The sequence below is a fragment of the Anas acuta genome, chromosome Z (assembly GCF_963932015.1).
Source record: "Anas acuta chromosome Z, bAnaAcu1.1, whole genome shotgun sequence".
In the NCBI taxonomy this organism is placed as follows: domain Eukaryota; kingdom Metazoa; phylum Chordata; class Aves; order Anseriformes; family Anatidae; genus Anas; species Anas acuta.
In genome coordinates this window covers 34,985,336-35,001,813 of record NC_089017.1, presented here as the reverse complement: position 1 = coordinate 35,001,813, position 16,478 = coordinate 34,985,336, and the positions used below count along the sequence as shown (strand labels likewise).

The 16,478-nt window shown below is 38.0% G+C and overlaps 1 long non-coding RNA gene across 1 annotated transcript; it reads right to left on the bottom strand.

The window, feature by feature from the left end:
• Nucleotides 1-335: 335 nt before the first annotated feature.
• LOC137847782 (uncharacterized) lies at nucleotides 336-14,377 on the bottom strand. The gene is made up of 5 exons (XR_011091069.1): nucleotides 13,199-14,377; nucleotides 10,302-12,610; nucleotides 2,974-3,057; nucleotides 1,344-1,410; nucleotides 336-1,160 (listed from the first exon to the last, which is right to left on the bottom strand). It is a non-coding gene; the product is annotated as an uncharacterized lncRNA (long non-coding RNA).
• Between the last annotated feature and the right edge of the window lie 2,101 nt (nucleotides 14,378-16,478).

Below are 16,478 nucleotides of genomic sequence, written 5' to 3'. Positions count from 1 at the left end.
CAATTCAATTCAATTCAATTCATTATTTTATTTTATTTTGTTTTGTTTTAATGATGCAATAAAGTATTTCATATTTTTCAAATGTAAATACAGAGTTCAAAAATAGTTCCATAATGTTATGAGTCCCATGGTAGTTTGTAAGATATTGAATTAAATGACAATCTCACATTTTTAAAGTTACTTTAGTCCTCTTGATTGATCAGATGATTTAGATTTGAAATGTAAATGCTTTTAATGAAGGCAAGTAAAACTTTACCATTTTCTCTGAGATAAATGTACAGTGGTTGTGTTGGTTTTTTTTAGATCCAACTGATTTTTCTTTATATATATATATTTTTGTTTGTTTGTTTGTTTGTTTGTTTTGCCCTTTGAAGAGTTTGGGCTGGCAAAATTGCAGCCTCAAATGTTTAAGCTTTTTAATGTTGAGGGCTTATGACAGTGCTGGCAGTGTATTTTGTAAGAAATACAAAATCTACAAAGATGGATTTTCAGGTTGGTAATTTTTGACTATTAGAAGTACACCTCAGTTTTCTACTAGTACCTCTATTGGGAAAACAAAACAGGTCTCAGGTAGTGTTAGCTGTATCATCATATTTTGTCATCATTATCTGTAGAGATGACTCAAGCCATCTGCAGAAGAGTCAGAAAATTCACTGTTGTGCTCCTCATTCACTGTCCTTTTCCTCAAATCATAAAACTCCTCATCATAGTGTTCACATTGCAAAATGCAGCTACCATGCAGGTAGATGGTGACAATTATCTAAATGTTTACAAAGCTTTAAAGTAAGGGCCTAAGTTCACCAGGGAGTTCATAAATCCCTCTACTATATGGGGAACTCACTGAGGGCTTTAGACAACAGCATCATTACAGTAAGCATTTAATTTTTTCTAATCCTTTCTTTGATGCAGACTTGCCCTTTAATGCAGCCTTTTCCCCTTCGGCTTACGTTCTGTGCTTGAATGCTTTGAAGTTGGCAACAGTAAACATTTATGACTTAGGTGTTTTGTTTGAGCCTGTTTTGATTTCTAGACAACTGCTACTGGTCTGCCATCCAGCTGGTTGATCTTTCTTGGTTCCTGTTATGTTTTTATTTCATTTTCACATGTCTTGCCATGTGCCAGATACCACCATCATCTTCTCATTTTTTCCAAGTAGCTTTCTGCAAGTGAAGAAACAAACAAAGAAAAAGAAAAAAAAAAAAAAGTATAAAAGACAGCATTTCACTTTCTAGATCTGGAATTTAAAAATAATAATTGCCTTCATGGACTATAGCATCATTTAATTTTCATTTTAAAATTGCTTCTTGGTATATAACAATATCTAGCAAAGAGAAAATTATTACCTATTTTACTTGTAGGCACTGCTCTGCATGATTCTGCCTATGCTCAAGGCAAGGTCAAAGAATGGGGCTGTGAAGATAAAACGTTGGCTGATACGGTTTGCATTGTTCTTGGTTTACAGTTCTGCAGTCCTTGTCACAACAAAACTCAGTACAGAATATAAACTCTTACACAGAGAGATTAAATAGCTAATGACTCAAAACCAGTGAAGACTCTGTAATAATTTTGTGCTTGTTTTTTAACATTTTTATTTTTCCTAGAAAGATTCACCGATTTAAGGAAAAATGATTGCTTGCTGCTTGCATAGTCCGGCTTCTCTGAATGGCTGCTTTAGTGACATTCTGGGTTTGTCAGCTCAAAGGCAGCTTTGAGCTTTGCTGGCCTGAGCTCTGCCAAATTTGAGAGCACAAAATGACATGCTGCCTGAGGCTGCTACCTCTTTTTTTCTTACTTTTTGCTGTCCTCAACTTATGGTAACCCTATTAAACACAGCTTTATGGAAGTAAGGTAAAAGGCGTCTCAAGGATTATAACACAAATCAGTACATTTAAACGTGCAGTCAAGAACAGGCTTTTTGCTGGCTCTTTGCTGGCTGTTTCTGTAGTTCTAATTATTGTTAGAGAAAAACATGTGACTGATTCTACAAGTACACTTGCAATTTCTTCATTTTACTCCATTATGGAAATTCCAGTGTCTGATCTTTCAGGCAAGACAGGAATAACAATCCAAAATTGTGTTTTGTTGTTGTTTTGAAGACTATTAATTTGGTTAATTTTTAAAGAAAGGAGTTCTACTAAGCATTTCATAAATACTATTAGAAAAAAATATATATTGTGCTAAGACTGCCATACATTACTGTTATTAGCAAGATACTTGTTTGCTCAAGTGGACTAAGATTTTGGTCCTAAAGCCAGCATTGTTTTGGGCATGAGAAGACACAATGCAATGCCATCACTGAAGTTTCCATCATGTCTGGATTATAAGGTTATAAGGAGGGATGACTTGTGAAGGAATGACTTTTGAAACAAATATTTCTGTGTCATAAACAAGTAATATGAATCCACTATAAATGCAGTTTATAGATTATATTTAAATGCCTACAGATATATAGACCCAGGGCTCCCCCCCCTACCATTAGCTAGTAACCTACCAACAGTCTTGGAAGTAAATGTCAATTTCAGAGGATGAAGTTTCTTTTGTGTTTGATGTGACTAACTGTAACTTCTGTGGTGAGCTACTTCAGAAAAAACATGCACTGTATTTGCTCATACTGTATCTAGTGTAACAGAAAATGTATTAAACTCTAAGGTTGTCAAGCCTCACTGTTCAAAGCAATAAAATCAGGTGAAAAAATAAAAAGCATAAGCTCTCCTTCTGGTATTATCTGTTCAGCCAAGACAGAACTTATTTAAAAAAAAAAAAAAAAAAAAACAGTTAAAAGAAACTTCAAAATGAGAACCTCCTCCCCTCACTTCTCTAGTATGTACTTCAATACACAGCAAGCAAAGCAGCCTCCAGCAATAGCAAGAAAGAAATCCACAGAGTACTTCCCACACTGCTCCCTGAGGCCTGAAATGTAAAACAGCCTCCCTCTGTGAGAAAGTGACTAAATGCAGTCTCTGTAAGATAGACCTGTGTTAAGCCATCATGAGTGTAAAACTTCATCTCTGTCTTCATGTCTTTGGAGTGTGAATAGTGTTGCATTAAACAGTCAACCTAAAAAACACAAAGAATATTAATGTGATATCTGGGCTTTTTAAAAGAAAAAAATAAAAATAAGAAAGAAAGAAAGAAAGAAAGAAAGAAAGAAAGAAAGAAAGAAAGAAAGAAAGAAAGAAAGAAAGAAAGAAAGAAAGAAAGAAAGAAAGAAAGAAAGAAAGAAAGAAAGAAAGAAAGAAAGAAAGAAAGAAGGAAGGAAGGAAGGAAGGAAGGAAGGAAGGAAGGAAGGAAGGAAGGAAGGAAGGAAGGAAGGAAGGAAGGAAGGAAGGAAGGAAGGAAGGAAGGAAGGAAGGAAGGAAGGAAGGAAGGAAGGAAGGAAGGAAGGGAAGGAAGGAAGGAAGGAAGGAAGGAAGGAAGGAAGGAAGGAAGGAAGGAAAAAGAAAGAAAGGAATAAAAGGAACACAGCCAAATGATCAGGTTAAGAAAGGGAAAGAAAGAACAGATCAGATAAATGACCAGGCAAAGTTAACATAATAGGTAGTTTTCCACTTGGGCTTCCAGCCTTCTTCCAAAGGTTCTCCTGGGGGAGAGCTCCTAAAATATAGCAGGCTCTGTTTGCCTAGCAGTCTTGACTCAAGAGAAGTACAAGTGAGCTCTGTTCCAAATGTTCTTTTCTCCTCCTATAAAGAAATGATCAAATCCCAGGAAACACGTACTTTTGTCTGACCTTCAGTAAGTCAGTACTGGGGAATGCTGAATGAACTTAAAATTAAAAAAAAAAAAAAAAAAAAAAAAAAAGACAAGATAATCCCCTATTTCCCAGTGACTTGAAATGGAATAATCATGAATCAGAATACATCATAAGAGTGACTAAGGAAACTAATGAAATATAGAAAGGAAAGAGCAAGATCTAATATGAGTTCATATGGAAAACAATGTCTCACACAGGAAAACAGCTTCAGGAGAGCAACAGCACAGGAGATGAACTATGTCAAAGAGGATGAACAGAGACCAGAAATGCAATGTAAAGTGAATAAATGTTAATTGCCACGGAAGAGAATTCCTATGATATTTAATGAGTCAACAGCACTGCTCAGTGGAGAAGCTGACATCTCCTGAAGGTGTCCCAGTGGTGTAGAGTTTAAAGGTATACAGCAATGAAAGATCTCAAGTTGTCCATTTACCCTCTTCCTACCCTATCACCATTGGAATAGGGAAGAAAATCAGTGTGGGGCAAGCAAATAGATTTAACACTGTGCAGATCTGGGGAGCAAGCACCAAAATCAATGAGACCTCACTGTTCCACTAAAGCTGGTCTGACACTCTTTAACTAGAATAATTGGGTTTGACAGTTTTACAGGAATTCTGTCACCAATACGACCATGCTTCCTGAACACTGACCAATCCTAGAAACCAGCAAAGTAACTCTATTCAAGTGGTCATTACATTCCCAGGTGGTTCCTGACTTCTGCTACCATTTTCTCTGAAAATAGTTTACCTTGGAATACTTTTTTTTTCTTTGTTTTTCAGTTGCTGGGGATTTGGAATCTCTGTTCTGTCTGTCAGTCTGAAAGAATCTTTGAGAAGCGTCTCTCATTCGCAGCCTCTTACTTTTCTTGTTCATGTCTCAGAAGATCAAATTCCATCTGATTTTAATAAGCATAACTTTAGCCTACCAGTCCTCACTTAAGGCAACTTTTTATTGGGGTATTCTGTCTTATATGGAGTAGCAATCATTTACACAGTCATTTAAATGCTAATGGTGTTAGTAGACATCTCTAGTTTGACAAGGGAGGATTTTTAGTCAAGTTCAGTACAGGGTACAGGGTGCTTTCTCACTTGCTGGAATTGCAAAGTGAGTAAAAATGGATGAGAATAGCAAAATGAACTCCAAAAAGCAATATGGTCACCAATTCAGCCTGCTTATTTTCTAGATCTCTTCTAACACATCCTGGAAAGAATAAGGTACTTTGCTCTTTTTTTCCAAAGCTAAATCAGGGACAAACCAGGGTGAAGTACTCAGAATACCTCTCTTGAGGCTGTCTAGAAACATATTTCATTTTCCACTGTGAATTCAGCAGCTGCACTTCCCACAAAGCTAGTACTCTACTACCCTTTGTTTTGAGTAGAAACCATGAGAACAGGATGAGATAAAATGAAGAGTAGGGCTTTTTTTTTTTTTTTCTTCACTCTTTTTTCTCATCTGGTTACATGCTTTTGATTTTGTTTCTGGTTTGATAAGCCTGAAAAGATAATATATATATATATATATTTTTTTTTATTCTGACTATCCCGCAGTATGAGCTGTTACTTCTGTATTACCATTCAGTAGTATATATATATATAAGTATATGTTGGATCCAAGCTTGGAGGAAACATCTGTAACTTTTGTTCTGTTGTCTAATGCTGGTTTTTAGTTGTTAGTTCCAGGGATACAAGAGTTAAAAGAGCAACAGGTCTAAATTGCTCCCATGTAACACAAATAGATTGTTTTCTAGTGTGAGGATAGCACCAGTGAGTTGAGAATCTTGTCTTTTTGAAGTTACAACATCAAATCCTGTCATGAGGAAACAGGTAATATGAAACTCTTGACATATGAATATTATTCAGATTCCTCTGATTCACTTGAGTGTGTTCCAGTATTTAGGTACCCGGGGGAAAAAAAAAAGTTGTAACCTATATGTAATTCTGACTCCTAGCCCCTGTTGTAACTTCTCAGGACTTATTTGCACATTTAGTTCACACACTAAACCTTTATGTTATTCCAGAGTGATTTCCATATGTATAGCCTTCTCCTTCGTTGTGATAATACCATTCTTTATAAATAGCTCAAGAGTGGGTTGGTTAAACCTCAGGTCAGCACAAAGTACTAGCTGCTGACAGAATGGCTCCAAGGTGTAGCTACAGGACAGCACAACTGCTGTGACATGAGCTCTCCTGTGTCTTCCCACACATCTTTTCCCTCCTGTTGAAAAAGAGCAGACAACATAGTCCAGAGTGACTTGGTAAAGACTTCAGCATCTGAGCATCTGACTGTGCATGTACAGCAGGGCTTGTAATTTTGGATCTTGTTCCAAGAAGTCCAAACAAAGTGAAGTGCAATGCAGACTTGATAAAATAGCAGTAAAATTGCTCTGCAGCTGCTCTTACTGATAGCTGGTATGCTCTGCAGGAGAAAATTATACAACTCTTTAGGTAAACTGGGGGGGAGGAATTTAAAAAAATAAAATAATAAAAAAAAAAGTCTGAGTTTTTAGTTCAAACTTCATTTCAGTAGTAATTCACCATCTGGAAACACACCATCTCGCTGCTGCTTCCTGTATCTGTAGGAAGCATCACTGCACTTGCTCAAGTGGAACTATGATTTTTTTTTCCATGTGGTCTATCAATATACATTTTCCTTTCTTCACACTTACTTGTACTTGCTGTATTTGCAGAGGTGTAGTTAGTCTATCTCTCCTTGCAGCAAGGGTACTTGAGCTACTCCCTTGATCACATTTGTCCTTTCTTTAATGCTGGCATCAAGATGTCATTCACCACCGCACTTTGCAATGTCATTTGTTTATGTCCATTTCATCCATAAGGAGCACCACACAATAACAGCAATTAGAAACTATATTTCATAGACCTAATTATAGCTATTGTAGACTATTGAACCATGAAAAGAGTAGACAGAGAATGCAGATGAATAAAGATACTGGCACAGCATTATTGTATGATTTGTGGTGTGAAACGTTTTCTCCCCTTTCTCACATACACTGAAGGCCCTTGCTCAGACACAGTTTTATTGTAATATATGCTTTGTTCCTCCACGGATTAGTTTTCAAAAATTAATTTCAAACAGGAATCAGGATAATAATTTTTGTTTGTTCATTTGTTTTTCTTTCTTTCTTTCTCAGTGGGAATTGTAGGCAGATTTAATATACAAAGGGGAAAAAACCTCTAGAGGGGAATCACACCTCCACACATCCAGACCTGCCCATCTGGTGTTGACTCATGGAAAACTGACTCTTCAATCAGTAAGACTGTAAAGTAGATTTGTTTATTCAGTGCTGGGCAGCACAGGGGGTAGTCCTACTGAAGTTGTATGCATCCTAAAGTGGCAACTTGCTTTGCTTCTATGCAGTCTTCATCCTCACGGCCCTCAGCACCCACCCAGAACACACTGCACAAGCACAGATGGGAGGAGTTTATGGAAATGACTTGTTGGACCTAATTTTAATACTAAGTGGGGACAGGTTATGAATATGTATAGGCACACTGAGAATATTCACACTGCATAGAAGCAAAGCAAGTTGCCACTTTAGGACGCACATGACTTTGGTGGGACTACCCCCAGTGCAGAATAAACTTACCTACTGTACAATCTTACTGATCGTTGAGTCAGTTTTCCACGAGTCAATGGTGGCTACAACACCTTCTTCATTACAATGGGAGGGCAGTGTGGAGGACTCTTTTTCCAGAATCAGATATGTTTTACTTAATATTGTAATAGGATATTGGGATAAGGTCTAATTGAGGCATGTTCGCTGCATGGATGAGAAGTAAGAATGCTTAAATAAAGAAAACAAAATATGACTAATAGCTCTGCTGTTAGTTAATATATGTTCTGAGTTAATATATATTTATTAGTTAATTTATGTTCTTGCATTTTCATTAAATACTGTTCATAGAGTGAAAATGCAAACTTAAGTGTTTGTTTGTTTGGTTTTACCCTCTTTTGGGACCTCAGTAAATAAAATGTTGAGGTTATTCCTCTCTGTACAGAATAGTTGCATCTGAACTGGGGTGAAGAACTAGTGTCTCATTTCAGAGCTGACTCACTGAGCTGGTAGACAAAGCTGTGCTGGGTAAGCTTTACAATCAAAGAGAATAGCTCCTTGAGCAGTAGGTTATAACTGCTTACCTAAAGACAGATAAAGACATGCAAGAGTATGAGAGAGAAAATTTTGAATAATGCAATGTTGCTTTTACCTAGGACTTTGTTATTGTAAATTGCTGACTCTCTTTGGTGCCTGGACATTTTGTCTCCATTAAAGAAAGGCAAATAAGGAAGTAAACATAAGTAGCCCTGACAACACCTGATAGAGAGAAAGGAGGAGAAGAGAGCAAACAAGTCCAATTGCTTGATAAAGAAGGAGCAAACCAGAAAATATTTTTACTTGATTAAAAAAAAAAAAAAAGAAAGAAAGAAAAAAGAAAGAAAAAAAAAAAAAGAAAGAAAGAAAAAAAAAAAGAAAAAGAAAAAAAAAGAAGAAAATAAAAGAAAAAGGAAAAAAGAAAAAAGAAGAAAAAAAGTTCTGATTATTTAAATGTCCATCTTGAGTTCAATATTCAATACATATGTTTCAGTTACTGTGAGTCTCCAGTGTGTTTCTCTGTGTTTTGTTTTTTCTTTTTTTAAATAAGCTCTGTCCAAGAAGTTCAACTAAATTCAGCATTGCTTTGCAGAAGTCTAAAGTGCCCCTACTCAATGCCTTTGCTTTGTGCTTGAAAAGTAGCTCCTGGTGGGAAACACAAGCATGTAGTCATCAGTCACTGTCTGCATGTAGTGACTGCAGTCATCAGCAGGCAGATCCATCTCAGGGAGATGTCGCTGCCAGCTTTTCCAAGATACTCAGGAATCGGAAATTGGAGGCCTGGGGGGAATCCAAAACACAAGTCAGTCCTTTGGTGATGCAGGTCGCAAAGCTGAGATTTTCCTCTCTACATGAACCAGAAAGGTGAAGGCCTGACCACACCTATCTGCTGGTAGCTTCTTCAAATAGACATAGATCACAGTTTAAAAATAAATACTTGTATTGAAGAAACTATTCATGTTCTTCAGGACACAAGGGCACATATTTCACTGCATGCCTGTGAATGTGCTGTATTTGGCCCTCAAGACCCTGCAGTGGCTCAGACAGCCAGAATCATCGCTTTATGCTGCTCACAATTCACAGGCAGCAAAACATGCTGCCCCACACCACTGCACTGTGCAATCCATGTCTGGATATTTATGCCTCCCAAGGAAGCCAGCAGAAAGACAGTTGCTGAGAGAAGCATTTCTTCTGAGCACCTTCTTCACCAGCTGCCAGCTGCCTCCGGCAGCTGCCCTCCCACCGCTACCACACTGAGCTCTCCTCTAGCCTTCTGCATGCTCCAGAAACCTTTTCCTGTCTGGGTTACCCTTCTCCTCCTTCCCTTTTGCATTTCCGAGCTTCTATGTAACAGGTTGTTACTACTTGCATAGGTAAAAAATAGTGCAGAACCAGTACCCCTCCACCCACATTCTCTGGCTATTCTAATAGTAATGCAATAATCCAGTGCAACTGTAGCTAAATCTAGAAAAGACTGCTTTTACCTGTTACTGTGATGCTCTTTGAGGAGAAAACTGCTACCAGACAGAAACTAGTTCTGAACATGTCTGGATGGTACAGGATTAGTCTGCTACCTGACAAATTATTATTGCAATGCTACAAATGAAAGATGATGCTTTCTTACACACCTTTGTTTGCAGTGTTACTTGCTATCTATCAACTGTAGTGTTTAGCTCAGGAAATCATTCTAATAAAACTAACCAAGCTCGTTTCAGTTTGCAGTTTTGCTGAACTGTATTTCTATCTGGAGTACTGGGACAAGCAGGCCATTATGAGGTGGGGAAAATACAGTGAGTAACAAATCTGTGGTAGCTACTGGCAACACCGTTGAATTCAGACTCTTTGGCTCAGTTTCTCCAGCTGTATAAATCCCCCAGGAAAAGTCTGGTTTGCAATTTTTTCTGCCCTTCCCTAATGAGACTTTTCTTAGTTTCATCTCAATAGCAACTATGTAGTTTTGCAGTTATTCTGTGTGTTGCCTTCCCTTTTACTTTCTTATCCTTCCTGTTTAATGGTCTTTCGTGGGTTTTTCGGTTCTTCAACTCTGGGGAAGGTAAGGTGGGAAGAACAGGCCCCAAACACCCTGGCAGTACTCAGCCTGTGAAGACCTCAATGTTTTACAAACATCAGGTGTAATGTTGTTAAAAGACCTTTCTATAGGTTTTTAGTTATTCTAAGTGAAAGGTATACTTAACACAGTGGTGTAGCAAATGCAACAGCACACCTCAAGCCAGAACATTACAAACAGAGCTGTACAAAGGGCTTACAACATCAGACCAACTGGAAAGCCTGTCCCCTAGCCTCAGCCTCAGACCTTCATTCTGTCCATCCTCCTCTTTTCCTTGAGGTAACACTCTTAGTAATTTGAGAGGGGGAGTAGAGGCAGCAAATAAAATTAAGAAACTGAAGAAGGCTTTTGAAAATGCTTATCATTTTTCTTACCAATATGCTTGTGTATGTGCTTGATGGAGCTTGAAGGCAGCAGTGCTCCCTCCCATCACAGCCATGTGCTCCGGTCTGTAGCAGCTGCTCACCCACCTCGCTGTGACCTGTGAGCAAAGCTGAGCCAGGTAACACTGCCCTGCTCTTGCGCCACCTCAGCTGTGGTACGGGGAAACAAACGTGCAGTATCTCAAGTTGCTTTCTCATTTGAATACTGACTTTAGTGTCTTTTAAAGAAGAACTGCTTAGCTGAAACAGCATACTCAGAGTTTATTAGCTGAAAGGTGAATCATTGTTGTGTTTTCCTTCTAGTCCTGCTAAAACCCTCTAACAGTTTACTCATTATTATTTTTATTATTAATCCTCCACTTCAGACATGAGGATGTGGCACTTTATTGTTGATACTAGTTGAATTAACATGCCTAAAAGTGTTTTGCAAGTATTTTTACTCCTGGTAAGTGGGTAATACCCTAAGAAGTAGTGAAAGTTAATATGTAGATACTCATCTTGACAAAAACTTTCCAGAGTGAGTCAATGCAAATGTGTACAGCTAAGAGCAACCAGTTAGGCTTTCCTATTTCCTAAAATGTTAATGCTTATGCTGGTGAGCAGCATCTGTCTGTTTGAATGCTAATATGGGGCTTTGCTTCATGTATTACATTGGTTATATTTTCGGTTTTGTTTCTTGTTTGTGATGTTGGCCAAATAATGAATGAAGCTTCATCTGTTACCACAGCGGTCATGAATTTGATTTCATTAGTACTGAAATGGTCAGCTTAAACCTTTTGAAGGTTCCTGAATATAAGTGAATACATGTGAAAATTTAAATGTAGATACGGAGTTTGATGTATACATTTTGGAAAGTTATAGCTGTGTTTTTGTTCTTTGGTGTTAATTGGGGCTTGGTTTATGTAGTGTCAGAACAAATCAATGTAGATCGGGAATTTTGCAAAGTTACAAGAGATTTATTTATTTATTTATATGCTAACCAGTGTAAAAAGGTTCATGCAGATTACGTGAGCGAAGGTGCCATGTACTGGCAGAGCATTGCCATCCTCATGCTATGATGCAGCATAAATTAGTTTTAAAAAATCAGCAGTGTTGTAAAAGGCACACACTTTGGCTCCTGGCTTGCCTGTGTCAGGAGAGTGAGAGCACTGCATCCTGCTCATTAGCACAGAGGCAACCTCAGCTGGCTTACTTATCTGGGAACCTCCCTCCAGAAGGCCTTGGTGTGCAATTGTTTCCACACATGTGAAAGAGTTTTCTCTTCGGAGATTTGTTGTCTTCTGTTTGCTGTTCTGTTAACCAAACTTAGAAAGTATGTTTTCAAATTGGCAGATACAATTGCTTTTGAACTCCTCTTTCGTTGTCCTCACACCCGATCAGTATGCAGTATTAATCCCAAATTAGCAGAAGCTTTTGCTTCAGAATAGGCATAGTGACTGCCTAATAGGAGAGTTCAGTTCTAGTAAAAGTGCCTAATATTAACTTGGCTGAATATCAGTTTCAGCCACTGCAGCGTCAACCTGAGAATAAAAGCCTCATTCACTCAGATGGTCTTATTTATTAGCCTCTTAAAAGTTTCCATGAGTATGCAATCAGGACTTTTCAACAGAACTGCTATTTTTCTTCAGTTTTACTCCTGCTCATATTTATTTAGAGAGGAGGAAAGTCGGTGTCATTAGTCAGGTCCCTGTAATTGTTTTGCTTGGAATGATCACTTGCAGATAAAAGTGAATAGAGGTGACTTTAGGACCAAAACGCAGTGAGATGGAATACTCTTTACATTCAACAAATTCCCTTCAGATGGATACAGACATGACAGGGCTGGGCTAGAGCTTCAGATGTGGTACTTGTGGTCAGGGTACTTATGAATATTAGCATATTTAGAAGGAAAGATGCATTCCTCCAAAGCTGATTGATGCCATGAAAGCAGACAAGAAACACTGGTGAGAGCCTCCTGCTCTGTGTGATGTGTGTTTCCTGAGGGCTATCTGCTCTGGTGGAGCTGTCTCGCTGTGGAGTACGGTATACTTCCATGATACCATGATCCTTTTTCATCCTGTGGGGATGAGGCACAGAGAATTTGTATTTTACTAAAGACAAGCAGAAAGTAAAGTTGACTACATGTTTTTTTTTTTCACCATTCAACCATTGGTTCATATTGGTTTCACTCACCCACTTCCTTGAAGCACTCACAATTGCAGCATGTGGCAAGTTTGCCAGGCAGCACCCAGAATTAGCTTAGCACAATGTCATGCTGGAAACAAGCACGGCCTGATGACTCTGGCAGGATGCCAAAATGGCTAAAAAAGATACAGTTGGTACCTGATTTTACTTTGACTAATCCTTTGCAGGGGAAATGTTCTGTAATAAAGACATATTTTCCCTTAGGGGAGTTACAGTTCATTGAGAATAGACCTGACAAAATAATGGGCAGCCTAGAGCTTAAACATGAGAGTAAAAAAAGGTATCCAGGAAAGTGTCTGCATAGATACAAGTTCAATTATCAAGAAATCAAGGAAAATAAGCTTCAAAAAGAGTCTCTGCAGTCTCAGCCAGTAACCCACAGAACTGGGATTGTTCATGATATATCCCCATCCTTGAAGAGCACTTGCCTCTTGTTTACTGTAACTGTGGCAGAAGTAGTTCCTACCTGTTATAAAAACCAAACCAAACCAAAACAAACAAACAAACAAAAAAAAACTCATTCTTTGCATATTTGAAACCGGCACTGTAATATGTTTTGTTGTTTGCAATTAATTTTAAAGCCCATTTGAGGCTGGCTGGGTTATACTGCATTAGGCTGATTTGGGGCAGACTCCAAATACTGTTCAATTTCACATCTAGGTTCAGTTGTACTCGTCCCTGGGCACTGGTGCTGCTGCTCCTACCTTGACTTCTGGAGAAGCATCCATGCTTTTCCTGCTGTTTCTGGCAGGCTGTGTCTTTCTAGGCAGATGGAGATGGTTGGGTAACTGGAGGTCATCCGATGTTTTGTGGCTGTCTGCCACGTTGTACAGTGCTACTGTAGAATAACCTTTTGTATATGTGTCTGCATTTTCTTCCTTTAGTATACAGAAAAAACTCATCTTGTAATCAGGCCAATAAAGTAAATTACAGTGACTTGCAATTTAACAGCTGGAAAAACCCAGGTACCCTGTTACTGTCCTGCAGCCAGCAACATTCAAGAAACATTAACTGAATTGCCTAAACAAGGGGTGCAATCTATTAAAGATGTCTGGTACTGAGACTGAGCTTATCATTAAATCAAATTATTTTTCCATAGTAATATATATCATTTTAGGCCCAAAGAAAAAAAAAAAAAATCACCATAGAAAGACAGCAATTGCTTCACAAGAAATCAGATCAATAAAGTGTCTAAGAACACATACACATATTCTTAGCATTCTCCTATCGCTCTTAAGAAAGATAAATGTAAATGTTGGTTAACAAATGTAAAAAGCTACTACAAAGGCAGGGAAGTTAAAACAAAATTACTGACCTTTCCGGTGCTGGTAGAGCATCTGTGGAACTGGAATTTCCTGATATGTGGGCTTGCATCAAACTGAAACTTACCAAACATCAGTTTTTTTGTTATTGCTGTTGTTTTGTTTGTTACATTTCCAAAATGTTATCTCACATGATTACCATAAACTTCTAAAATATATATATATATAAATGTAAATCAATTCTTGACTTTCTTTTCCGATCTCTGCACTCCTGTGAGCCTGAAACAAACGTGTTATGCTCTGCACCAAATTAGTAGCCAGCTGACCAGCCAAGAAACACAGTTGTATCTCAGCTTTCATTAATGAGGTTAAAGGTTGGAATTTGTTTGGACAGATTTTTTTCTGCATATATGTAAATCAGTAGTATACCACAGGACTTGCTGCAGAGGTTGTTTCCATTTAAAATGAGAACACCAATAGGAAAAAAAATATTTTAAAATGTGTTCAAAAAACTTAGCGTGGGATTGATTTCAAGAAAGGGAGCTCTGGGATAAATCTTGAAAGGTGCTAAATGAAAATGAAGGTTAACTACCTCAAGGAAAACTGACATATATATATATATATATATATATATATATATATATATATATATATATATATATGTATATATATATATATATATTTAATACAGAGCTCTTTTTGACCATTCTTTTATCAAGGCAGTTTTTGCTGCACAGAAATTTCTACTGATGACAGAATCGCAGGTGCAAAGTCATGGAATAATTAAGTTAGAAATAAGAAAAATTTATTGCTAGTTTGGTTTTAGCTAACAAAGTTACACATCATGAATGCCCTTGATTTGTTTATTTTTAATTTAATTAGTTCTATAACACTCATCATTATTTTCTGCCATCATGTTCAGTTCTGCCCCCTGTTTTTTTAATATGAATAATTTTCTGTTTATGGACTGAGCAAACCCTGGAGAATGCAAAGAGTTCTCTCACCTTCTGTTCTGCTAGCCAGCTGGAGCCAGTGGAGGTATTGATCTCTGCAGGACACCTCTGCAGGTATCTTTCTTTACCCAGGATTTATAAATAAGATTGCGATTACCTAATGTACCAGCAGAGGAGAAGAGGGCAATCCTTACTCTGTTCAGTCTGCTTCTATGAGTACAAGATCCAGTGGTAAGCCTAGAAGGTCTTTGAACAAGTCATCAGTCATCATAACAAATTACAAGTGAGTAATGTATATGACTTGAATTATAGGCACCAAACTTCCCAAAGGTGTTGCAACTGCTGGTCTGACTTCCCATCATTTATTACCAGATGGAAGGAGAGAGGGAGCCAGCAAAAAAACAAATGTACAACTCAGTGAAAAGATGAAATTAATCCATGTAGTGTTCTCTGAGGCTGACAGCCTGTCCTTGCAAAGACAAGCAGGAAGTAGAAGCAGAACCGAAGCCCTGCTGAAGCAAGTGAGGTTAAAACTTGCACTACAGTATCATCTAGGAGACCAGGCTGGCATAAAGCCAGTGCAATGCACTATAGCCAGTCACTGTGACTTTTGGAAACAAAAATGGCATGTCAGGTGGACTCAGCAGTCCTAATGAGGTGGCAGGTGAGACGGTGTCTGAGAGCAGTTTGTTCCAGACAGCTTGTTCCTGCATTCAGCACAAGGCTAATAAATGAAGAACAGAGAGTTGTGCAAGGAAAATGTGTTTGACTAAAGTCAATTGCACTTGATTCAAAGTAAACAAGGGAAAAAAGACTTGGCATGCTGGTGTTTTCAGGACAGTGTTTCTCCAGAGGACCATCAGTCTAACCCTGACTTAGATGCACAGATGATGTTCCCAAGTGAAGCACAGTGCAGGCACTTTGTTGTTGGATGAGCCCCAAACTCCAGCCTGTTTCTTTCCACAACCTATCTCAGAAGGAAAGCCCACCACTCAGTTGCTGTGTAAATCTACCCAAGGCTGAGCTGCTTGATCTATTGATCGATTACTTGAGTCCAACCAGGAGTCAGATACAGGGGAGACATGTAAATCCCCAGGGATGGAGCTGATAGAGGCTTTATTTTATATTGATGCAGGTGAATCCTCTTGATATGCAAACTTCAATGTCTGCTCTGTGAACAGGATATTCACCTACAAATGTCCTTATTAAGCTTTGAGCATTCAGCTTTGTACGTGACGATCACTGGTATTTGAAAAACCATGTCCTGTACAATGTAATGGAACCTCTGTTATCACAAAAGTGGTGGTGTGTGTGGTTTTTCGTGTTTTTTTTTTTTTTTTTTTTTTTTTTTAAATGCTGTGTTTTTACACAGGTATGCAGCTAACTAAACACATATATACATTACTTTACTGGCTCTTCCACTTCTCTGCCATGAAAATAGTAGCACTATTTGATTATTTAGTTTATGATAATAGTGTATATAAAAAGCTTTCATCTAACAGTGTATGATTTTTTAAAATAGCTCCATAAGGAACTACAGTGAATGAAGGCATTATACAGTATTAATTGTGCTTAGGTGAAAGCGAGAAAAATGAATTATTACATTTTCAAATGCTCAACATGTGATGCTATATGATCTTGGGAGAGGACTGGGACAAAGACAAAACAAAGGAGTTTAAAAATATTTGGTGGTGGGAGAATAGAGGTGGGGTAGCTGGGTCCTGTTAGCTAAAAGGCTTCAATTTAAAGATTGCCTGATACTGTTAGGC